A 25,654-nucleotide genomic window follows, 5' to 3' on the forward strand; every position below is an offset into this window, starting at 1 on the left:
GAAAGGAGGGCACAGGGAGGACTCAGGACTCCACCCTGGGAGTCAGGGTCCCGCCGCTCCCTGCTGGGATCACAGGATCCCACACTCCACAGTAGGAGGGGTCCAGCCACATGGAGAGCAACCTGTCAGCTTGTGATGAAAGGTTTTTTCTCCTCTTCTAACACTTCTTTGGAGAGTCCGAGGAACCCAGAATCCCAACCTCCTCCCTGGCTTTGCCGTTCAGTTGAGGCTCCGCCCTGGAAGATCACTGACACCCTCTGTTCTTTCTGTTTGGAATTATTACCCTGGGAGGGCTTTCCTTTTGGGAAGTAAGAGGGAGGAAGCATGGCCCTCTGATGAGAAAGAGACCCAGGAGGGTTACGAAAGAAACAAGGAGAGAAGGAAAAGGATGCTCAGGCGTACCTTACATCATTACTTAGACTTCTAATAGGCAGTGCCAACCTGGCACTTCCAATGAAATTCTCCTTTTTGTCACCTAACTCCCAAGCCTGACCCTCCGCCATGTCTTTAGGTAGCGCCACTCCTCACCCAATTGCTCAGGCCCCAGTCCCTGGAGACAGCCTTTGACTAACCCATGAGCAACTCCTATTTATTGTCTCTGTCTTCAGTATATTCTGAATCTTTTGTCTTGGCTCCTCCAAGAACAATCCATGTGCCAGACTCTTATCTCTCACCTGGGCTCGCAACAGTTCTCCCCGCTCTTACCCTTGCCTCATGCAGAAGCCAGAGTGATGTTTTAGAAACAGAAATCAGGTTGTGTCATGCCTTTGTTCAAAATTCAATGGTGTTCACCACCCTTCGAACTAAACCCACAGCCTTTCTGTGGCCTGGAAAACTCTGAACCATCTGTGACCTGGATAACTTTCTGACCTCATTTCCAACCACCCTCCTACGTTCATTTGGCTGGACCAGCTGCCTCCTTGCCCATCCTCAAACCCAGCAAGTACATCCCCGCAGCAGGGCTTGGAAGACTTGTCTCCCAAACATACTCATGACTTGCTCTCTTTATGGCATCTCTGCTTACACATGACTTCCTAGGAGATGCCTGACGCATATTGGGGGAATAAGTGGATGAATAAACGAATGAATGATAATACCTGTATTTATCCTGTGCGTGGGTATAGGAAGCACATAGTAACAGCCTGACCTAAGCTCTCTTGTCTTGGTTTTGATATCTGCTCCCATTCCCAGGGGTCCCTCTGGACCTGCAGAGAGAAGGTGGAAATCACTTCTGTGGAAAGAACCAGATGCATACACAGCTCGTGGCCACCAGAGGGCGCCACACAAGGCAGCATCTGCGCATTGCGGCACAGGCTGAGGCTACAGCAACCCTCCCCTCACCAGCTCCGGAGAGATGTAGAGATGGGAACTGGATATCCACAGGCTAGGGTTTCTGAAACAGCCCCTGGCTCCCTGCATATTCGGTAACCCAGGTCCTGAGCGCTTTTTTTTTTTTTTTTTTTTTTTTTTTTTTTTTTTGTGGTACGCGGGCCTCTCACTGTTGTGGCCTCTCCCGTTGCGGAGCACAGGCTCTGCAGGCTCAGCGGCCATGGCTCACGGGCCCAGCCGCTCCACGGCATGTGGGATCTTCCCGGACCGGGGCACGAACCCGTGTCCCCTGCATCGGCAGGCAGACTCTCAACCACTGCGCCACCGGGGAAGCCCCTGAGCGCTTTTTTAAAAAGGGCAGGTGAGATTTTGAGACTTAAAAATGGGTTTTCCCCGCCACTATTTGTCAAGCTCCAAACCCCAGCACCTCCAAGTAACCTGAGATCAGGTTGCTGACAACAGTCCCTTCCTCCCCCCACCCCCACCAAATACAGAACCCAGAAACTGGAGGTTTAATTAAGTAATACAAACCCCTCTACCTGATAAACCCCTTTAATCATCCACCCCCTCCAGGAACAGTGTTCCCAGCCTGTCCAGGATGACTTGGGTCTAATCCCCTTCTAGAAGGCCATTGCTCCATGTAACATCTCCCATAGCAAACACTGCTGTGAACTGCGATTATGAGAGCCTCCTGAAAGCAGAATCTGGTTTAATGAGGGTGGGGGTGTGGAGATAGAAAGAGATTAGGCACCAACAAAGGGAGTAACCCAGGGCCAGGAGTCTCCTTTCCGATTTCTCAGCCCCCGTACGAAGTCTGAAATCTCTAGCGTCCAGACTCAATCCCTGTACTCACACACCCTTCTCCAGACCCTCCCTCTTCTCCCCCCGGGTGAATCCTGCATGGGCAGGTCAGCCCTGCAGGCTGCATGCTGGACAGCGTCTTAGAGGTCACTTCACGGTTTCCAGGGGCACATCCAGCATGCTGAGAACCCACTGCTCATTCCTGCCTCCGCCCCATCCCAGGTCCTCATGTTGTGGTTTGGCCCACTGGGCTTGGTGGAGCGTCTTCCTGATGGTACGCACCCTCTGTTTCCCAGGCACGGCTGCCCATGGCCTCACCTGTCTTTCCCGTGCCCCTTCTCAGGGGCTGAATGCTGTGCTGTTCAGAATGGGGCCCCTCACTTAGCAGAGAGCCAGAAGGTGGGACTGGGCAGGGCTGGGAGTGAGGCGGTGAATTGCTGCTCTAGCCCAACAGATGTCCTGAGCTGGGGATGTGGCAGGGAGGTGAGTTCAAGGATTTAGGGCAGGGCAGCATCTGAAGTGGATGTAGTCAGACTCCCAGGTCCTCCTGTCTTCCACATGGCTCCTGCTTTTTGGCCATTCCCATTGAAAGTTCCTTTTTAAAATCTCCTCACTCACCCCCAGGTGCCCCACGTGTGGGATCACTTTGTCTGCAAAACAAACTGCTTTCATTATGTAACGATGAGTGCGTCTATTCACTGTTAACAATGTGAACATTTATAATGGCCAACGTAGCTTCTGGCCAACGTGAGAGACTGTGGACCGCCTCGCTGAAGTGTGAGAATTCAGCCCAAAGTAAAGTCACTTGATATTCTCTTTTGCCTGGGCAGCCTTGTTACAAGTAAAGGTGTGACTTTTCCTAGGGCTTTTTGAAATCCTAAAATAACTAGAGTGCCTCAGTATTACCCCCATAGACATCAGTCTCTGGAGGTTCCTGAGTGTCAACACTGGCTTTGGCATCTGACTTGTTCTGTCCTGTAAAGTCCCATTCCTTAGATTGCTGTTTTTTGCTGGGTGAATAAAGGTTCATCTGCTAATTTTTCACAAGTTTCTGTAAAAAATGGTTTAGTGGACTAATTTTAACCATAGCCCTTGCAGGTAACATAACTCTTTAGCCCAACAAAACACAGCTATCTCTGGAACATAAAATTGTATGCACAGCATGGCTATAACTCCATTAAAAGCAACAACAACTGGTAGGATTTCCAGCCATGGCAGAGTGAAGAGGTTGGCAAATCCTCGCATCCAAAAATAATGTTAAACTGGACAAAATTGTCAAAAATAATCATTTCAGGGCTGGCTCTGAAAATTGATCAAATACAAATGACACGTTAAGAAATATTTATTCATAAAAATACTGTTGAACTTCTGTTAAGAACAACGGGAGTCTGGGGTGTTCTTGCTCCAGGCTGCCCCCCTCCCTCTGAGCTGGCAGAGCGTGGCTGGATGTGAAATCCAGCAGCTTTACTGCTGGAGGAGGCTGTTGATTCAGAGAAGAGGGTGAAAGTCCCATGTTCAGCAGTTTTCAGTGAAAGTAGCAAACTTGGTATAAAACAAATGGGAAAGCCCACCGCCCTGCTTGCTTGAAGTTTCATGCTGCTCGAATTAAAAAAAGAAAAATTTAGGGGGCTTCCCTGGTGGTGCAGTGGTTGAGAGTCCGCCTGCCGATGCAGGGGACACGGGTTCGTGCCCTGGTCTGGGAAGATCCCACATGCCGCGGAGCGGCTGGACCCGTGAGCCATGGCCGCTGAGCCTGTGCGTCCGGAGCCTGTGCTCCGCAACGGGAGAGGCCACAACAGTGAGAGGCCCGCGTACCGCAAAAAAAAAAAAAAAAAAAAAAAGAAAAACCTAATGCATCAAAATTATTGGAATGCCATTAAAGCAGTACTTAGGAGAAATTTATAGCACTGTATGCCAATATTACAAAGGAAGATCTCAAATCAATAACTCCAGTTTCTACCTTAAGAAACTAGAAAAAGGAGAGCAAATGAAACCCAAAGTAAGCAAAAGGAAGGAAATAAAGATCAGGATGGAAATCAATAAAATAGAAAACAGAAAACAATAGGTAAAAATCAATGAAGCCAAAACCAATTTTTTGAGAAAATCAATAAAATTGATGTAGTCAGTTTAACTAGATAAAAGAGAAATAAATAAAACTATAAATGAAAGAGGTGATATTACTACTGATTCTGAAGACATAAAATGAATAATAAGGGAAAAAATCTAGTGAACACCTTTATGCCAATAAATTCAACAACTTAGCAAAATGGAGAAATTTCCTAAGAGACACAAACTACCAAAGCTCACACAGAAGAAATAGATAGCCAAATACCTCAATGCTTATTAAAAACATAAATTTGTAGTTGAAAACCTGCCACCAAAGAAAATTTCAGGCTCAGATGAATGCTACCAAATACTTAAGGAAGAAATAATTCTACACACACACTTTCAGAAAATCAAAGAAAATACTTCTATCATTACCCTAATACTAAAACCAGACAAAGACATCACAAGAAAAGAAAACTACAGAGCAATATGCTTCATGAACATAAATGGAAAACTTGAACAAAAATTTTTCAAATCAAATCCAAAATAATAAAAAAAAGGATAATACATCATGACCAAGTGGGGTGTGTCCTAGGAATACAAGTTTGGTTTAACTTTCAAAAATCAATGTAGGGCTTCCCTGGTGGCACAGTGGTTGAGAGTCCGCCTGCCGATGCAGGGGACACGGGTTCGTGCCCCGGTCTGGGAAGATCCCACATGCTGCGGAGCGGCTGGGGCCGTGAGCCATGGCTGCTGAGCCTGCGCGTCGGGAGCCTGTGCTCTGCAACGGGAGAGGCCACAACAGTGAGAGGCCCGCGTACCGCAAAAAAAAAAAAAAAAAAAAAAAAAAAAAAAAAAAAAATCAATGTAATTCAACATACTAAAGAAATAAAAAGGAAAAACCATATGATTATCTTAACAGACACATTTGACAAAACCCAATATTCACTCCTGATAGAATCTCAGCAAACTAGGAATAGAAGGGAGTTTTTTCAACCTGGTAAAATGCATCTATAAAAAAACCTTTAGCTAGCACCATATTTAATGGTGAACAACAGAATGCTTTCCCCATAACATCAGGAAAACAAGTATGTCCACTCTAACCATTTCTATTCAAGAGTCTACTGGCAATTGTAGCCAGTGCAATAAGATAAAAAAAAAACAAGACATTCAGATTGGAAAAGCAGAAGTAAAATTATCTTTATACACAGACGACATGATTATCTATGTAGAAATCCAATGGAATCTATTAAAAAAATCTACTAGAATTTATAGATGAGTTTGTCCACGTGTCGGGTTACAAGATCAAAGTACAAAAATCAACCATATTAGTTCTAAATACTAGCAACAAACAATTAGAAATTGAAGTTAGAAACATCATTTACCATAGCATTAAAATATGAAATACATAGGGACAAATCTGATACAAGATGTGAAAAACTTTTACACTGAAAACTGCAAAACATTGCTGACATAAATGAAAGACCTAAGTAAACAGAGGGATATATTACATTCCAAAGTTGGAAGATGCAATATTAAGATGTCAGTTCTTCCCCAAATAATCAATATGTTCAATGCAATCCTAATTAAAATCCCAGCATAATTTTTAATAGAATTTGACAAATGGGGTGCAAAGGACCTTAGACTAACCAAAATAAATTTCAGAAAGAACAAAATTAGAGGGCTAACACTATGTGATTTCAAGATTTATTATAAGGCTACAGTAATAAAGAGTGTGTGATATTGATGTCAAGATAGACAATTAGATTCACTGAGCAGAAAAGAAAGCCCAGAAATTGACTTACACATATATGGACATTTCTGATAAAGCTGCAAAGGCAATTCAATGTGGAAAGGATAGTCTTTTTAACAAGTGAGGCTGGAATAATTGAATAGCTGAATGCAAACACATGAACTTAGGCCCCTCCCAATACCATAAACAGAAATCAACTTCAAAATGGATCATAGACCTAAGTGAAAGAGCTAAAACTAAACGACTGCTAGAAGACACGTAGAAAATTTTTGTGACCTTGTGTTATTGGGAGATTTATTAGATGTGACTAAGAAAGCATGACCTATAAAAGAAAAAATTGATAGTCTAATTTTCTTCACCAAAATTAAAAGCATTTGCTCTTTGAAAGCAACACTAAGAAAATGAAAAGAGAGAGACCCAGGCTGGGAGATAATATTTGCAAATTCTATATCTGTTAAAGGACTCACATCCAGAATGTATAAAGAGTTTCTATAAGTCAATAAAGAGGAGAAAAACAACTCAAAAAATAGGTAAGAGATTTGAAGGAACATTTCACCAAAGAATAAATACAAAGGGCTAATAAGCACATGAAAAGATGCTTGACATCATTAGTCATCAGGAAATGCAAATTAAAATCACATTGAGAAGCCACTACACACTATAACTATAATAAAAAAGACTGACAATACCAATTTTTGATGATGATGTGGAGAAATTGAAATCACATACATTGTTGGTGGGAGTGACAAATGGTAAATCCACTTTGGTAAATAGTTTGCAGTTTCTTCTAAAAATTAAGCATACACCTATTATCACACTAGAAATTCAATCCTAGGTATCCATGGAAGAGAAATGAAAACAGACGTCCATCCAAAGGCTTATACGAGAATGTTCGTAGCGGCACTACTCATCATAGCCACAAAGTGGAAACAATCCAAATGTCCACGAACTGATGAATAAGTAAACAAAATGTAGTATATCCATACAGTAGAATGCTATTTAGCAGTCGAAAATGAATGAAGTACTGGTGTATGCTGCTAGATGGATGAACTTCAAAACATGCTAAGTGAAGGAAGCTAAACACAAAAAACACGGGGTATGGCTCCCCTCATGTTACATTTCCAGAAAATGTTATTTCTGTAGAGAAATAAAACAGATGAATGTTTGCTGGGGCTTGGGGTGGGTGTGGGGATTGACTGTCAAAAGGCAGGAGTGAACTTTTTGTTGTGCTGGTTGTGTAACTCTCTAAATTTACTACAATATTATTGAATTTTAGCCTTAAAATGAGTGTATTTTATAGTGTGTTAATTATATCTCAATAAAGCTGTTAAAACTACACAAGAACAACTACTACTACGTTGGCCCAGAAAAAAGACTGGAAAAATACACTAACATATCAAAAAGGATTGTGTGGGAGATTCTATCATGAGTGAATTTTTTCTTTCTTTCCTACATTTTCAGTAATTGTTTTACGTTTATAATGGAAAATGTAAACATTTAAGCAAAAGTGAATTTGGGACTGTTTTATAAAACCCTACAAGGTGGCAAGTCTTGGAAGGGAGTGTTGAGATTGGAGAAAGATCTGGTAGGGAAGGCTCTTTCTAGGCTCCAGAACCTTCCAGAAGCAAGGCAACCAAACAGGCTGGGGCTATCAATCCAGAAATCTTGGCATCGTTTTGACTTCTCATTCCTCTCTCATTGTTAAGACTTCATTTCCAAGCCCTGATAATTCTTCCTTTAGTGTGGTGGTGCTTCTGTTTCTTTGACCATTCTGGTCCATCTAGCCCTTGGACCACTGCAGAAGCATTCTAATGGTGCTGCCTATCTTCAGTCAGTTTCCCCTTCAATCCACCTGGAATAATCTAAACACATTGCTTTAGTGAAAGGAGACAAGCCCCACTAATTATCATGCCACAGTCTAAAACCTCAATAATTAGAACAGTGTGGTGGTCCTGGAACATGAATAAATAGACCAATGGATGAGAACAGAAAGTCCAGAAATAGCTTGAGTACATACATGAATTTATATATAAAAAAGGGGACATCTCACAACAATGGGGGTAGGGCTGACTTCTCAATAAATGGTATAATAATTACTGGGTAGCCATCTTAAGAAAGATAAAGTGGGATCCTACCTCCTACCCTTTCCCAGTATAAACTCCAAGTTAAAGCTTCAAATGTAAAAAGTGAAACTTAATTACAGAAAGAAATCGTGGGGGAATGTTTTATTATCATAAAGTAGAGAATGTCTTTCTATATATGATTCAAAATACCTCCTTGATTGTCTAGAGTTTAGGGTTTGGCATTCTCTCAAAATATCAAAACAATAACATAAAAAATGATAAATTCAATTATAACAACAACAAAAAAATACACTTGTATGTTGTAAAAAATACAGTAAGCAAATTCAAAGAGCAAATGACAAACTAGGAAGAATATTTGCAATTCATAATCCAGACAAAGGGTTAGTCTCCTTCATATATAAAGAGCTGAAAGAAGACAATAAAGATAAAGGTAAACAACACAATAGAAAAATGGGAAACGACCATGAAGAGTCAGTCCACAGGCAAAGAAATGCAAATGTCCCTTGATATGGGAAAAGATACATGACCTCACTCATAATTAAGAGGAACACATATTAAGGCATCAATTTTTTCACCTATCAATTTGATAAAGTACAAAAATTTGACTACCCACTTTGTCTTCTGGGCTCTGGAGAAACAGCCACTCTCATTTGTACATTGTTGGTGGTAATGTTACTTGGTTTGACCCCCATGGAGGGCAATTTGGCAATAGTTTTCAAAATTACAAATGTATTTACCCTTCGACCCAGCAATTCCATCCTAGGGATTTATCCTATGGGTATACCTGAATTTATCAAAGTGACATATGGACAAGGTCATTCACTGCAGAATGACCTGTAGTAGCAAAAGACTGGACAATGCCGAAGTGTCCATCACTAGGGGCTTGGTAAAATAAACTGTGGTATATCCACACAGGGAATACTATTGTCTTGTAAAAAGAGATTGAGTATAAATAGTATATTTAGCATGCTACCTTTGGAGTGCAAAAGTCAGGAGAATAAAATTATACATTTGTATGTGTTCATATCTGCACAAAGAAATACTGGAAAGATACATAAGAAATTCAACTCAGAGTTTACCTATACAGGTTATAGAAGGGGGGTGGTCAAGGCAGAGTGAGAATATATCAATGTGTATCTTTCCTTCTTTATTATTTTGAATTTTGATCTGTATGAAACACTACCATTCAAAACAACAACCAAAAAACCCCTTATTTTTAAAGTTCACAATTAGTGGATGTTAAAAAACATATACTACATAAAACCACCTTGAAATGTCATTCTCATAGCCCACAGGATCAAGTACAAACTCCTAAGCCTGCACTTGAGAGTCTCAGTTTCCCGGCTTTCTCTCACCCCTCAGCCCTGCCCAGGCCTCAGGCTCCAGCCAAACCAGTCTGGTCCTGAGTCCCTGAGAACATCACTCGCTCTGGGACTTGAGTCTTTGTTCTTTCCATCTCCCTTCAGGGAATGCCACCACTTTCCACTTAAAAACATCCATGGGGCTTCCCTGGTGGCGCAGTGGTTGAGAGTCCCCCTGCCGATGCAGGGACACGGGTTCGTGCCCCAGTCCGGGAAGATCCCACATGCCGCGGAGCGGCTGGGCCCGTGAACCATGGCCGCTGAGCCTGCGCGTCCGGAGCCTGTGCTCCGCAACAGGAGAGACCACAACAGTGAGAGGCCTGCATACGGCAAACAAACAAACAAACAAACGAAAACAACAACAAAACATCCATGACCCGCTTCCTGCTTCCCCTGTGAAGCTTTAATGATGAGAATGTAACAAGGGTGCTGCTGCTGCTGCTGAGGAAGACGGCCACTGTTTACTGGGTATCTACTGCAGTCCGTGTTTTATTGCATCTCAGTTAATCTTCCCACCAACCCTATGAAAGAGGAATTGCTGTCCCTGTTTCACGCACAGGAAACTGACTCCAAAGGTGGTGTGGCTCTTGACCCAAACCTTGATGTCTGGGGTCACAAAGGCTTGGGCTAGACTCCCAACTCAGCTCCTTCCTGGCTCTGTGACTTTGGAAAGTTACATCATCTACAGAAGCTATAATTTAATTATCAGTAAAACATGAATAATAAAAACACCTACTTCAAGGAGTCGTTAAGGATTAAATGAGACACTGAAAGAAAACACTCAGCACACTGCTTGGCACATAGTAAGTGTTAAGTTAATGGCTACTCAAAAAGACTTGGTAGTTCCAGATTCTATCCACCACCCCATATTGAAGACTCCCTCCCTTGAAATGTGAAGTCCTAACCACTAAGCCTCTTGTTTATACCAACAAGACCATGCCAGCTAATGCCATGCTATCTTGATCTACCTCTGCTTCTCCTTCTCTCATCAGTTAGAACATAAGCACTTCAGGACCAGGACTAACTCCTGGGTTTCTCTATACTCCATGATTGAAACTGGCACTTAGTAGATGCTCAGTAAATGTTTAATGATTGATTAAGTCTGAAGAAAGAGAGCAGGGAGGGAAAGGAAAACCGGTGAGAGAAGAACACTAAATTAAAACTGGAGACATCTAAATAGTAATCTAATTATAGAAAATGTTAGTGCCAGACTTGGGTTGGGGAGGAAGTGAGAGAGGCAGAAACTCCTATGAGGTGGACAGAAAGTGAATAGCAAGGCCAGGAATGGGAAAAGAGGGTATTGAAAGTAGTGCAATGCCTTGAGGCAAACATTTATATTTAGAGGGACCGCTCTTGGGCAATGTTGAGTTTCCCCTTTTCTTGAATTCAGTACCACATGGATGATTGAAATGAGATGAAAAAGCCACTGTTGGGCTGCCCTGGTGGCACAGTGGTCAAGAATCCACACGCAAATGCAGGGGACATGGGTTTGAGCCCTGGTCCGGGAAGATCCCACATGCCGTGGAGCAAATAAGCCCGTGTGCCTCAACTACTGAGCCTGTGCTCTAGAGCCGCGAGCCACAACTACTGAAGCCCGCGCGCCTAGAGCCTGTGCTCTGCAAAAAGAGAAGCCACCGCAATGAGAAACTCGCGCACCAACAAGGCCTTATTGTTTGGAGATGATGGGGCTGGTTGAAGAGGCTTTTCACTGATCACAGTCAGCACATGTGACCTGACGAGGGGAAAAGCAGTGTGCAGCCAGGAGTGTTAGTGGGCACGGGTCCAGCAAAGGTCAAGAAGCAATCCCCAGCTCTGTTCTCCACACTGGGCATATCCTGATTGGGAGTTGGCATCTCAGTTTCGATCCATGGGCTTTAAAGAAGAGAGAGAAATGGGAAAGAATCTAGCAAAATAGGTGAGGAGTGAAATGCTTTCCCCTTCTTCCATGCTCACCCTCTGGAATCTCACCCATCTATTAAGGTTTGCTTTAAAGAGTCCCCTCCCCCACCATGTCAGGGCTGACCTGACCATCCTCCATATTCCTACAGCACTGGTTTCTACTTGGGGACAGGATTTACCCCAAGCTGTTTTGTATGAGAAAAATGAGAGAGGAAGACTTCGTTCGCTCTAGTCTGTGAACTCATTGAGAGTAGGTCTCTATCTCGTTCATCTCTGTACTGCCTTAGGGGGCCTCGCCCAGTGCCTGGTACCTGATGCCCGGCATATAATGGGTGTCCCATAAATTTTTGTTGGTTGAGTTCTCTTTGTGGAGGACTGCACAAGAGGAGAGGACTTGAAAGGATACAGGAGGCCAGATACGGTGCCCTTGTGGTACCCTGGACTTCCCACGTCTTATTGCCAATCACACAGGATTCTCTTGAACATTTTAGATCCATCTTCCCCAACCAGATCCTCGAGAGCAGAGATGGGCTGACTTGTGCTCAGTGGAGGACAAGTGAGTGCTAGATGGTTGCTGGGTGAGTGCACACAACTTCACACACTGTTGATTGACTTAGGGCTCAGCAGGGCCCATTCCTTGAGGGTCATGGTCTTGTCCTTCAGACTCAGGAGCAAGTCCCTGGCTGCAGGGCCTTCCATGTTCTCCTCAAACTTGCATGTGATTCCATTCATCTCCCAGGACAGATCCTTGAGGATCTTCAAGAGTGGCTCTCAAACTTGGCCTCCTGGGAGAACTTTTAAAGTTCCTGGTAACCAGACCACATTTCAGATTGATTAAATCAGAGCGTCTGGGATGAGAACCTGACATGAGATTTTATTTATTTATTATTATTTTTCTTGCGGTACGCGGGCCTCTCACTGTTGTGGCCTCTCGCGTTGTGGAGCACAGGCTCCGGATGCGCAGGCTCAGTGGCCACGGCTCACGGGCCCAGCCACTCCGCGGCATGTGGGATCTTCCCAGACCGGGGCACGAACCCGTGTCCCCTGCATCAGCAGGCGGACTCTCAACCACTGCGCCACCAGGGAAACCCCCTGACATGAGGTTTTTAAAAGATCCCCAGGTGATTCCAAGGGCTGATAAGTTTTAGAAACACCTGTTTGGGAAATTGAGTAAATCACAATAAACCAGAAAATTAAATAAACAAGGACACCCATGCCTCTGACACAACATAAATAGAGGTACCATTGTAGGACATTTATTAAAGAACCAAGGGTCTGGTGTGATGGCCAGAATTTGTCCAGATGCTGCCAACGTTTGCAGATCACCCTGAGAAGTAGGCACTGTTGGGTACCTCCTTCTTAGCACACATGTTCTCTCTTCCCCTGTGTGTTTATTCAGCATTTGAATATTTTTTACCATGTTTCTCCCCTCACTAGACCATGAGTAACCTGAGAGCAGGAACTGTGTCTTCATAAGCACACTGTCTGACCTGTGGTAGATGAGTGACATATATTTGTGACATAAATGTGTCCATGAATTCATTCATTCATTGATTTACTCATTCATTTATGCAAGCATGTATTCACCAAACGATAATAATGGCAGAGAGAAAGGTATTGCATTGGGAGAGAAGGGGAATTAATCAGGAAGAGAGGAAAGAGAATAGATCCCACGAAGAGATAGAATCGAAAGTAGGGTAGTAAAAGCTGAAGAAGAAAAGAAAAGAAAAAAGAATATTCATCTGTGTAATGTGGTGGTAGGTAAGTCAGGCTTGGACTTAGGTAAGCCAATGTTTTTTAATCAAATGGACTCAAAATTAATGAATAACATCTGTAAGTACTCTGTACTTTTCCTCCTTTTTAGAAAATCCATTAATTACTATGGAGTTATTGGCATCACCTCTCTCTTCTCCTCCAGGGGATTAGCTCTAGAAGAGCTCCCACCCTTGGCATTTCCCTCCCTGTCCCCAGTGTCCAGCACAGTATGACACACAGTGAAAGCTCAGGAAATACTCACCAAATGACTCAATGAAATGCTCAGTTTCAGTTCCCTCTTCCATTAAAAAAAATCATACTATCCTCACCTCAGGGTTGTTATGGGAAATAGATAGTATACATAAGCATCGGCTGCATGGTAGGCATCCAACAATTGTGAGTTCATTATTAGTGTTAAGAAAAACAATAAATACTAAGTGCCGACTCTGTCCCAGGCCCTGTGCTAAGTGGTGGCCAACAAGAGATGACCAAAAGTGCAAAGAAATTGCCCCTTTTAGAAAAAGTAAGGATTTGAGGACTCCAGTGTCACCACTTCTCCCTTCAGCCACCAAAGAGCCTCAGCAAACTCCCACATCCACCCACAACGCCCTCCCTGGCCACGCCCTCACTGCAAGTCCTGGAACCTCGTAAACTGGCCTTTCACTCCACCACCACCAGATGGCAGCACAAAGCCCATGGACTGCTCGGCCTCTGGCAGGCCAGGCACAGTCAAAGCCCTGTGCAGTGTGTTCGGCTGAGAAGGAGGGGACCCGGCCCCTGCCCATCTGGCCTTGATATGCTGGTTGGGACTTATAGTTAATGCTTTGGGATTGGCCCTTTCCTTTCCATTTCCAACGCCCAGATTCTAGCCCCTCATCCTGGGGTCACCACCCACCTGCAGGGTCCTTGCTCAGAATCCTTCCCAGAGCACCTTCCTTTCACCTCCGTTTGCTTACAGATCCCCTGCTTTTGTGAAGACTCAGAATTCCCTGTACGGCTCTTAAGGGACACCCCCATCAAAGCTCACCTTCTCAAGCCTTGTTACACCTCAACATGACCTGCGATTCATCTCCCGTCCTCTCTGCCTTTACTCACATCACTCCTTGTCTGATAATATCCATGCTCATATATGCGGCCCCTCTTTTTCTCCCACCGCCTCGGAAACCCAGCTGAATGCTCACTTTTAGGAAATCTTCCAGATTCACACCGGATGATGGCTTACTCTTCTGTGTGCCCCATCAGCACTTCCTTTCTTGGCAACTGCTCTCTGGGCTTCAGGTTTGGGTTGACCTGTTTGCCTAATGCTTTATCAGCAATCTTCAGGTGTTTCCTGTCACCCCAGCAAGGGAGGGCAAGGATGGGTCTTTCTCTTAAAAGAAAAACAAGGCCTTTCTCAGTGCCCTAGTCTGTACCCTTAATAGTCCTTAATAGCCCTTAACCGTCACTGATGGACTGAAGGGAGAAAGAAGGAGGTCTGCGAGTGATGAAGCGCCCAGGAGCCTGGACGTCAGGGTGATGCCTGGACGCGAGGGAAGGACTGTGGGGCAGGTGCCAAGGCTTGCACTGACTGGGGAGGGACAGACTGTTGACAGACGGCCAAAAAGGAAGGGAATCTGGTGCTGTACCGGGTCCAGGAGCCTCCTAAGAGCAGGGTTGTTACAGGAGGGCCGGGAGCCGTGACTCTGGGGATAGGGTCGTGGGGAGCAGTAGCCTTCACCATTTGAAAGGGCAGCAGCTAAGTGCCGGCAGAGGAGACAGGTTTCCTTAGGGTGAGGAGTAGAGGAGCATCATCAAGCAGGTGAGGGTCCAGGTGCAGGGGGAACATGTGGGAGAGAGGAGAGCCGAGGTAGGGATGCCCTGAGCCGCATGGAGCCAGAGGAGGATGAGCAGAGCCTGGTTGCAGGCGGAGGCCCTGGGGTGCTGCTTTCCCTCCCAGGGCTCTGCCGCCTCTTCATCCTCTCCTCTACTTCCTCTTTGTTCTCCACTCCCCACAGCCAGAGCAAAGCACCAGTCTGTGGCATTCGAGCGGTGCCCTCATGACAACCGTGGTGGCTAAGAACTAAAGGAGAAATGCTGAGCCCTCGAGGGCGGGGGTGGCCCGGACACGGCGCCTGCCAACTGGGCGCACCCTCTCATCTGGATCCCTGTTCTCCACTCACCCAAGGCTCTGTTCTGCTGAGGACTTGCCATTTTCTAGATGCTGAAGTTTGAGCAGGAGAGGCCTCAAGAAGACACCGGACCTAGCCCCAGCCTTAAGCCAGCTGAGATGGGTGGCTGGTCTGAGCACAGGCAGCTGCAAGGTGGCAGAGACAAAAATTAAAATTAACCTAATGTGTGGACTCACCTCCTCTTCCTACCTGCGTGAGCTGCCCGTTTGTACGGTTGTTTTGGTTTACTGAAAGCTCGGTTTACAAGCCCCTTTATTCTGCTGAATCTGTAGTATGTATTCACCACGTGACCTTGGGAAATGCACAACATGTACTCTGGCCCTCAGTTTCCCCCTCTGTACAATGAGGTACTGAACCAGAGTGGTGAGTTTTCAACCGTGTCAGGTGGAGCCCAGGACTCAGCAGAAGAGGCTAAGGGACCCCTGGGGGCGGATGCTGGGGAGAGTCTGAGCGGGGATGTTTCCCGGTTCCATCTGGGTTTCCACCCGAGCAGCTGCTCTTGGACCTGCCTGAATATTGTGGTTCTGCGTGGGATTGTGTTTGGAATGAGAATTCAGCTACTAAAACAATGTTAGAATTTGTGGTCTTGCCTAACCCTGACCCTGCATGAGCCTGTTGCAGTTGTACTGTGAGGCATGTCCTTGGTGGCGTGTCCCCACCTGCAGGCCCCTGTCAATGTGAATGCCTAAACACTTGGGGGCATCACACAGGCAGCTTCAGGACCTCTCTGCTCAGTGAAAAGCTGATGCTCTTTGGTGGTGGTTGTGATGTTCTCTCAGAAACCTGCTTTTACTAAAGTTGTTTGATGGGTCCAGGGTTTGGGTGCTCCATAGTAACCTTGCTGATAAATTACATCCCAAGTCTAGCGAGCAGGGCAGACAGGTCCTGTAGCCAAGGGACAAGGCCCGGACCTGTTCTTTGTCACCTGGCACCAGCTGGAATCCCTCATCGCCGGGCTAGCAGCTGTGAGGGATCACTTGGCCACCAGGAGAACTCCCCAGCTGGGACCTTTCTGAGAATCTGTGACAGAGATGCGACATCTGTGAGTCTGCTCAGGGGAAAATCCAGCTGCGTGGCTCAGTCCCTGGCCCCAGTGGCCACGGGGAAGAGCTGAGAGGCAAAGAGAGAGCAGAAGATGGGCTGCTTTGCTTTTCTCAGTTTCCACAGCAGCTCACGAGATCTGCATTTCCCTGTTTCATAAGGGAAGTTGGCAGGCGGGACCGGAACCAAAAGAGGCCCCACCTTGTGGCAGATGGTGAAGCCCACAGCTGTTGAGTATGGTGGGTTCCTTTCCCCTGACCGTCTGGGTTCTCACCTTTGACTCATCCCTTTTGCTTCTGACCCACAGTGGCTCCAGCCAGGCTTTTAGTCTGCACATGGTATGTCTGGACAGTGAGTATCAGGCAATGGGGTGAATCTTCGAGGTGATGAATCACAGAAAAAAACCCCAAATGTTGAGACAGAGGCACCAGGAAGGAGGATGGGGTTTGTTTCACAACTCAGCGAGACGGATTATTGGTGCCAAAGTCTGTCTTTTCTGAAGGGAATGTTAGCCAAGTGTGGGTCTGACAGTCATGGGTGTTTAGAGGGCTAACCCTGGAGCAGTCCCTGGAAGGACTGGGGTGATTGTTCAGGACCAAGGTGGGGAAGGGCTGGTGGCTGGGGGTGTCACTCCCCACAACAGTGACAATCAGCACTTAGGAGAGGGACCAGAATCCCTTCACTAACCTGAGGCAAATCCTCAGCTGCCGAGGAAGCCAAGTGACTTTGGGTTCCATTCTTGGATAAGTCTTGGTGGGGCAGAGAGCCGGCCTTGCTCTGCAGACAGAGAGGGTAAGGCTCAGCTCCAAGCAGTGGATTTTGGGAGTCACGAGAGAGGGCAGGAGTGTGTCTGGGGCCAGCACGGCAAAGGTCCTGCCAACCAATCAAGAAGCGTTGCTTGAAAGGGTTGGGGTATTTAGTCCAGAGAAGAGAAAGGGAGAAGAGTGGTTTGGAACCCCCGTTGCTCCCAATGGCAGAACTGAGGCCATAGATGGAATAACAGGAAGAAAAATTCCAATTCACCAGAGCCAGACCTATCTGATCATTTGAAGACAGCAAATGTCAGTGGCTAAGACCCTGGGCTCTAGAGTAGTATTACCATGAGCACCCTCAGGAACTGCTCTCACACGTGGTTATGAGACCCACTCAGTGTTGGCCGGCATTGTGAGTTTTAAAAAACTGTATCAACAACCAAAACAAATTGGGAGAGTATGCTTACAAATCTATAGTTATAACCTCTTTTGAAAAATCTGAAGGTCTGATCACCTAGGTTCATATTCTCTCATGGAACAAGAAATGGAACCTAGGTGGCCGCTGCCTCCTCTGAATAAGGTAATTACACCCTAGATCGTCATAGGTGCCACCTCCCTCCACCTTTCTTAGACCTGCATGGTTTCACTGATCCCCAGGTAGGGATGGTAGTTCACAACCTTGTTCTAGTTAAGAGCTCAAAGTCTGCATCTTGGTTTGGCCACTTTTAAGCTATTGTGATTTTAGACAAGGGGGTCAACTTCCATAAGCCACAGCTTCTTTACCTGAAACTGGGAATCATAACAGTACTTACCTGGGAGAGTTCGAGAACTCCTGGAAAGCAGCTGGCCCAGAGCATGGCACACGATGAGAGCCCACCAGTTCTTAGCTACTGGGGAACTGTCCAGCAGTGGAGGGGGAAGTCTCACAAAACTTTGGGAGCTCCATCACCAACATTGGGCCTGCCGAAACCAGGGACTGCAGAGGATGGAGAGCCCCCAGGAATCTCTGAAATGAACGGACTATGCATCAGTTCTCCTTGAACCTTTCCCAATGACCAAGTCAAAGGTGTTGGTTTAGGGCTGCCCTTGATGCTTATTGAAATCACTTAGAGTAACTTGCACTCACTTGGGAGGCTGCTGCGTGCCCAGTGTGGTGAGGGCTCCAGCCCCACCTGACTGGGAGGTGGGAGTGGCCCCCTGCCACTTCCTTTTCTGCTTCTGGGTTACTCTGTGCACCCTGGCAGCACTTCCTGCCTTGGTAGCCAGCATGGGCTCCTCAGTCAGCTCTGCAGGCAGCCGAACCCATCCCCATTCCTTGGCTCCATGATAGAGCATTAGTACGTTAGGACCTGCCTGGGCCCTGACTCTCCCCCTGGATGGGGCCTTGGTGGTGTGGGTGTCCTTCAGGAGGTCTGGACCCAGTCTGATGAGAGACACTTTGGTAGCTGGCTCCCCCCAGGCTCTGAGAAGTCCCCTGCTGGCACATCATGGAGTGTCTGAGGGATTCAGTTCTGTATCCTAAGCCTCCATGTACTTCCTGGCTCTGGGAGCCGAGTCTGCTTTATGGACTTGGAATGCTGAGCAAGGAGCGGACACCTCCTTCTCAGGGAGGTATCAGAGGGGAGGAAGCTGGATCTAGAGGCTGTGAGCATAGCAGTATAAGGGAAGAAGATCCCTGGGCAGAAGCGTGGGAGAGAGAGGGGAATCATCTGAAGGCCACAGGAGGGCAGCCTGCTGGGATCAGAGGATAGTGGCTAAGATGACATGGGTGCCAAGAACTAGCAGGGCAAGTGGAGTGAATTGAATGAGCTGGGGAATTCATGCTCTGAATCTGCTTCCCTCGCTGTGTCTCCATACCTCCATCCTCCATTCCCTCTCCTCTTCGGCATTCACTGTGGTCCTGACACCTAAACATTGTTACAGCCAGAGAGCAGCCCTCAGTAGCTGGCCCACTCGCCTCAGCCCTAGGTGGTACGTCCTGTGCTTGTATCTCCCTTCTGGTTGGCCTGGGGAGAGCAGAGCAGTAGGAGGCTGGTGTTGATTCTGGTCCAGAGCCCAGACTCCTGCAGACTCATTAGACCAAGCCCCGACTTGGCAGGCTGATTTATCCCGATGTCGGGGCTCAGGCTCTTTGCTTCCTGTACTTGAGCTACTTGGTCTCCTTGGAGAAGCTTTTCAGCCTCTGCCCTCTGGGCGCCTGTCCCAGGGGAGCGGCCCCTCCTTGGCCTTTGCATTGGGCCTCTATGGCTGCTGAGTATCATCCCAAGCCATGTCTGATGGCCTCTGGCTTGCATTTGGGAAGCTGGCAAGTCATTCAGACAGTAAGTCTGAATCAGATATTAGGTCTAAGAGAGTTTCACACACTTCATAGCATGACCTTGTTGGGATATTTACTTGCTGTTCTCCTGGTTCTCCCAAATTAATAATTGATTAAATCTTGTTTTGACATTCAGAGCTGATTTGCTTACATTCTATTGAACTGCACCTGCTCTGCGAGTGGGTGTGTGTCAGGAGGCTGGGAGAAGTTGGGGCAAACAACAGAAGCTTTAAAGGAGATGCATGGCTCGGGAACTGGTTTTGTACATCAAAATACAATTCAGCCCTAAAACCGTGGGTCATCTACCGTATGAAAAGCCCTAGATTAGACTCCAGTGACAGAATAAAATCATGGAAGGTACTGCCTTCTCTCTGGAGACTTGTGTTGGGGGAACAATAGCAGCTAGATTGCATAATGCAACCCCACCCCCATTTCCACTGTTCCTACACTCACAATCACAGTCAAATACACATCTGCGCATGTCACGTCATACATGTGAAGATGAGCCCAGGCTGTGGGTTTTGAGATTTTGGCCATCAAAAGCAACAAGGAAAATCTCCCCTTTTTGAATCTGCATGTCATTACAGCACTGTGGTCAGAGGATGGGCTCTGAAGCCACAGGGTCTGGGTGAGAATCCAGCTGCCTCCATTCTAGCTAACTGAGCTTAGACATGCCATTGAACATCTCTGTGCTTCAGTTTCTTCATCTGTAAAGCAGAGTTTACAGTGCCAACTTTGCAGGGCTGCTGAGTGGTTTAAAGAAGTTAAAACAGGTACGTGGCAGTGCTCAGTAGCTATGACCATCATTCCTAAGATCTCACTGCTTGCAGAGGCTAATGGTTAACACAGAGGCCTGTTTTTAAGATAGGAACATGGGGCAAATAAGAGAATATTTGCCTGGTTTCAGGAGAAGCCTGGGCCCTGGAAACTTGGTGCTTCCCACACAGCTGCTGAGTCCCACCTCAAATTCATTTAGTAAACTTATAATGAAGATCTGCCCTTTACAAGTTATGTAAGGATTGTTGGAAAACAGATACTTGAGGCATGGAGCCTATAGGCTACTTCAGGAGGTGAGACAAACAGATCAAAACAAAGAGTACAACAAAAACTTAGGAAGCCTCATTAAGTGGTGGGTAAGAAGGTCAGGAAAGACTTCATGTGTGTTGGAAGAGGAGTTCAGGTATCAGGAACAGCACGAGGCAGAACAGGGAGGCAGGAAGGCTCGGCATGTGTTTGAGAACAGGGCAGTGGCTAATTTGGTGGGAGCACACTTTGGTAAGCCGTGTTGGTTTGGGCTACCAATGGAGAGATGAAATGCAAAGACAGGGTGAGCACTGGCTCTTCATCAACAGGCAGTGCAAGACCACTGAAGGTTTTTGAACAGGGTGCTAATAAGAAATATGTAGTGAGAATCTTTTACTATTTTAAAACTAATAGAATACAGTGAGTTAGGAAGATGGAGGTATCTAAGATTACAACACATTTTTCTACCTGGGTGACTGAAGGTGGTATTTACTAGGAATAGGGAAGACAGAAGGGGCTGGTTCAGTGAGAGACAGTGAATGCTTTGCTTGGACTGTTGGCATCAGAAGTGCGAATGAGTCATCCCAGTGATCGTGCCTGGATTGCAGAGTTAGTCCCAAAGAGAGTGAAACCATGGAATGAATTTGATGGCCCAGGAGGGGATTGGAGGAGAAGGAAAGAGGACTGAGGGCTGAACCTTGGAGACAGAACGTTGAGGGGAAAGGCAGAGGAAGAGGACCCATGAGGGAGGTGAAAGAGGAAGAATTAGTATCAAGGGAAGCAAGACAGTACAGTGTTGTGGAAGCCAAAAGATGGAGACGTCAGGAGACTAAGACCCAAGAAAAAACTACTTGGAGGCTGTGGCGACCCTGGAGAGCCATCTGCGTAGGGTTCTGGGATACTGCCCTATTGGAAAGGGTCTAAGTAGTTGTTGGTTATTGAAAAAAAAAGAGGTACTGAAGAATAAGGGGAAGTAAGGAGAGTGAAACAGTATGGTAGTATGGAGAAGAGGCGGGTCAAAGGATTAGGGGGAAACTAGAGAGGCTTTGTAGAACTAAAGGAAGAGATCAGCTACTTGGCTCATTCAGTCCTGCCTACCTTCCCCACGTGTGAAATTAAGATCGGAGAAGAGAACCAGAGCAAGAGGCCAGGTGGTTGCCGGATACCAGAATATTAAGAAATTCATGTTGGTGGCAGAAATGGGGAGTGTGAGAGGGCATATGTTACCCATCACAGAGAAAACAAAGACGATTATCTACGAAACAGAATAGGCTGATTATGAACTGAATGTTGAATCCGTTAAAATATTTTAATATGAAACATCTATTCTTGAGGCAGGCAAGAATTCTACCACTGAACCACCCAGGCACCAACACACTTATTCTTGAGGAAAACAACTTAGACAACATCAGATATACTTTCAATATTGGGTAGGTAAAGGGGAAGCAGTTCATGTTTCCCTCACCCCGCCATTTACCAGCACTGTGTTTCTGTGAGTTACTCACCCCTCTTTGCCTCAGGGTCTCATCTCTATAATAGGGACAGTAACACTTCCCAAGGTGGTTGCATAAGTAAGGACTGAAGGAGATATTCAGGAATCTGAATGCATGAGAGTTATTACCCCAGTGCCTAGCGCATGGTAAGTAGGTGCTCAGTAAATATTAGTTATCATTACTGTAAGCTTTTCTTGGCTGTCTGTTAGTCAATGCAGTCTTGGAGGGAGCAGCTTGGCAGTTGCAGCCCTGGGATTTAGCTGGGCAGATGCTCAAACACTTGTCCTGAATTGATAAATCCAGCTGATGTAGAAGTGAAAGACTGTGTGTGACTAAACAAAGATAAAAGGGAATAGAAAAGAGAGGTTTGGGAAATAACAGAAGTACATTGTGTGAGTTTCTGTGTGTGTGTGTGTGTGTGTGTGTGTGTGTGTGTGTGTGTGTGTGTGTAGGGAGAGAAGATGATAAGACTAGGGAGAATTTTAGGCAGCATTTTATGACTGGTAGAAATGGATCATTTCAACCACTTCACGGTTGACTTAAGTACAGGAAACCCACAGGTTGTGGCTTCATAACTTGCAGTTGTGAATACTGGTGCCCTTCATCCACCTCCCCAGCCAAACCTGCAAACATATAGTCCAAAGCCACAGATTCCTCTCATTTTTACTTTGTAGCCATGTCTTCCTAATTAATGAGTATCTATCCTCTCCCCACTCCAGCTTCAACCTCCGACCTCAGGAACTGTGAGAAATACTGAGAGTATCAAACGCAAGATTTGGTGCATGGTTCAAATTCATGGTCTACCTTCTCTGAGTCTCAGTTTTCTCCTCTCGACAATGACCTGATATGTACCATTTTGAACATCTGTGGACTTACTAAACTTACTTCCCCAAGTGTTCAGCTCTTCAGGAAGAGCATTCTGGGACATGGTGATCAAGTGTGCCTTTATCTCACCCAGAACTTTCCCTCTCATTCATCATGTTTTTCCAGTCTAAGGAGGCCCTTACTCTGCTCGGTGAGGCAGCTTTTCTCTGGCAATGCTCCTCCCTTCAGCCACGATGTCAGCTTTCTTGAGCCCTGCCCAAGGCTTATGCGGCTTGTGCCTGAGATCTGACCTGTGGGGAGGCCCAAGAGTGGATGCTGTACTCCAGATGTATGTGTCATGGCTCACTGCTCTTCAGGGTGATCAGTGGATTATCTGGGGCCAATTTTCAATCCCTTCCTGCTTCCTCCCTGACCGCCCCCCACTTGCTATTACTTGCAGAGTGCATGGGGGAAAATGCAGTCACACTAAAAAATTATCTCAAACAGGGCTTCCCTGGTGGCGCAGTGGTTGTGAGTCCGCCTGCCAATGCAGGGGACACGGGCTCGTGCCCCGGTCCGGGAAGATCCCACATGCCGCGGAGCAGCTGGGCCCGTGAGATATGGCCAGCTGAACCTGCGTGTCCGGAGCCTGTGCTCCGCAACGGGAGAGGCCACAACAGTGAGAGGCCCACGTACCACAAAAAAAAAAAAAAAATTATATCAAACATCTACTAGTAGCCTCCACTACAATATATGTCATGCATTACAAAGTCGTAAAATGATTTTTAGACGATCTTTTATCTCCAGCGTTACTCCCCTCCATTAGCAGAAATGATGTAGATCTGCTTGTGTGTTATCTACATGTACATGTCTCTCTCTCTCTCTCTACACACACACACACACACACACACACACGAATCTCAAAAAACTGAAGTGTTAATTAATGGGAATAGTGCATTGTTCAAGCTGTCATAACGTGTGATGAAGACTGGCAATGCTGTAAAGCATCAGCATTAGTTCCATTCTCCAGGAGGGTTGGAAAATTCTTGCATGTAGGGGAGCTTAATTACTTTATTTCAGTCTGAGTTGCACAACAGGTTTTGTGGGCTGTTGCAGGGCTGAGTAGTCCCAGGTTGCTGAGACTGCTCCCAGGCATCAAATGAGATAATGTGCAAGTACTTGGTATCCTGTAAAGTGCTGAAGAAAGGTTATCCTTTCACCCTAGTTTCCCTTAGAAATATATTTTGAATTTGTTATATGTGAATTCATCTAATGTATTATGAGTGGGTAGAGTTCTGGAGGGTCCTGATCTTTCTTGATCTGCCTGGAGTCAATCAACAATCCTGAAGTGAGAGGTGGGCCTGAAGAATAGTGATCCCAGAACCAATATATTAAAATATGCCCAGAGATAATGGAGGATAGTTCCTAGGAGGATGCCAGGAGAACTCCTGCTTCCTTGTGAGAGACAGTTGTTTATCCATAAATCATTTGTCGAGAGCCGCATTGTTTGGTGGCCTCTGTAGCCGAGCCATGCTGTGAAGCTGATGATAAAGATTTGCCTCCGCCAGGCTCCTTGCTCTTTGAGGAAGGGCATCCCCTTGTGAGGCCCGCCTCTGCCTCCCAGCTCATCACTCAGTTTAAAACTTGTTCCTCTGAGCTGTCTCATTCCATTTGCGATCACGTGTCATCCAGACTTCCTCTATTTCCTTTTCTTTATTTACTATTCCTTGGTCTTCCCCACTCTTTGAAAACTGAGGGATGGTTGAGTTGTCATGGCAACCTCCTACCCCATCGCATTTCTGTTTCTCAACAATTTTTCTACATTTTAATAAAATCACTATAGTGTGCAAAGCTTCATTCCCCTCCACCGCAGCTCTGCAAGGGAGGTTTCCTATCCGACCAGAATACTAATGACTAAATCATGGCTTTCTAGTGAGGCAGCCAGGAGGCCCTCTAGAGTGAGCACTTTGGTAGCGGTTTGTGTTCAGGATCAGGGTTTGACCTGTATACATGATCACAGTTGACAGGGCTTCAAACCCATCCTTGTAAAATACACCACACTGGATACATATAAAGTATACATGTTGGATATGGCTGGAGGGGAGGAGGTGTGAAGTGAGGTGTTCTTACCTTTGTTACATTGGCAGAGGGAACTGAACTCCTGGGCTCTACCAGTACCAAGTTGAGATGTCATAGGAAGAGCTGGGATTTGCAATATTGAAAGTGGCTGGGGGGTAGCATGAACTCATGGGGGGGAACACAGGGGCTTCATCATTTCCTAGTCTATGAGACCCCCCGTGTTCTCCACTACACACTATGTACCCCGTAGAGCTGTTGTGAGAGGCAGAGATACCATACCCCTGGCGTTCGGTGTTAATTACAGCCTTGGGACTGGGTGTCTGGGCTCTGAAACAGGCCTCAGATCCCAGCTCTGACATGGCGTAATTTTAAGACCTGAGACAAGTTACTCAACCTCTTCGTGCATCAGTGTCCTCATCTCTAAAATGGGGATGGTAATGATAGAACATATCTTTTAGGGTGGTTCTGAGGATTCAATAAGTTAATATAGGTAAAGACTTAGAACCATGCTTGATAAAACCGTTGTCATTGGTTATTGGCATTTGATAAATGAGAGCTACTACTTTACCAGTTTATCAACATCCACGAAGACTTGTCCAAACCTGGGCTTTACCAAGGGTTTACAGCTGTTGAGGGGTAGGCTTGGGGGAGAGGTTTGGCAGAGGTCATTTTGTAATGAAATGAAAGGTTTCGACTACGTTGAGAAGTAGAATCTGATTCTAAATAGAAAAATGTAGTAGCTTTCCAATGCTTAGGGTTCAATAATGATAATATTCGTTCTTTGCCATGTGGTTTTTGGACTTTAAAAAGAACGAATTTATATAGGAGCAAGATGGCTTATTTTAGCTTAAGTCTGATTTGAACTGAAGATTCTGTTTATCTGTTCTGATGGTTCACAGAACGTCTCTGAGTGAGGTTATGTGGTAGCACTCTGAGAATAGTGCTTCTG

At 45.9% G+C, this 25,654-nt stretch overlaps 1 protein-coding gene across 1 annotated transcript in view; it reads right to left on the bottom strand.

Annotated features, from left to right (window-relative positions):
• Positions 1–25,654, bottom strand: part of KCNA2 (potassium voltage-gated channel subfamily A member 2) — a 67,844-nt gene that overhangs the window by 16,080 nt on the left and 26,110 nt on the right. The window contains 2 exon segments of the mRNA XM_032635726.1: positions 15,188–15,321; positions 17,802–17,995. The gene's annotated coding sequence lies outside the window, so the exon portion shown is untranslated.

This window comes from Phocoena sinus, chromosome 1 (assembly GCF_008692025.1).
Source record: "Phocoena sinus isolate mPhoSin1 chromosome 1, mPhoSin1.pri, whole genome shotgun sequence".
NCBI classification, from domain to species: Eukaryota; Metazoa; Chordata; class Mammalia; order Artiodactyla; family Phocoenidae; genus Phocoena; species Phocoena sinus.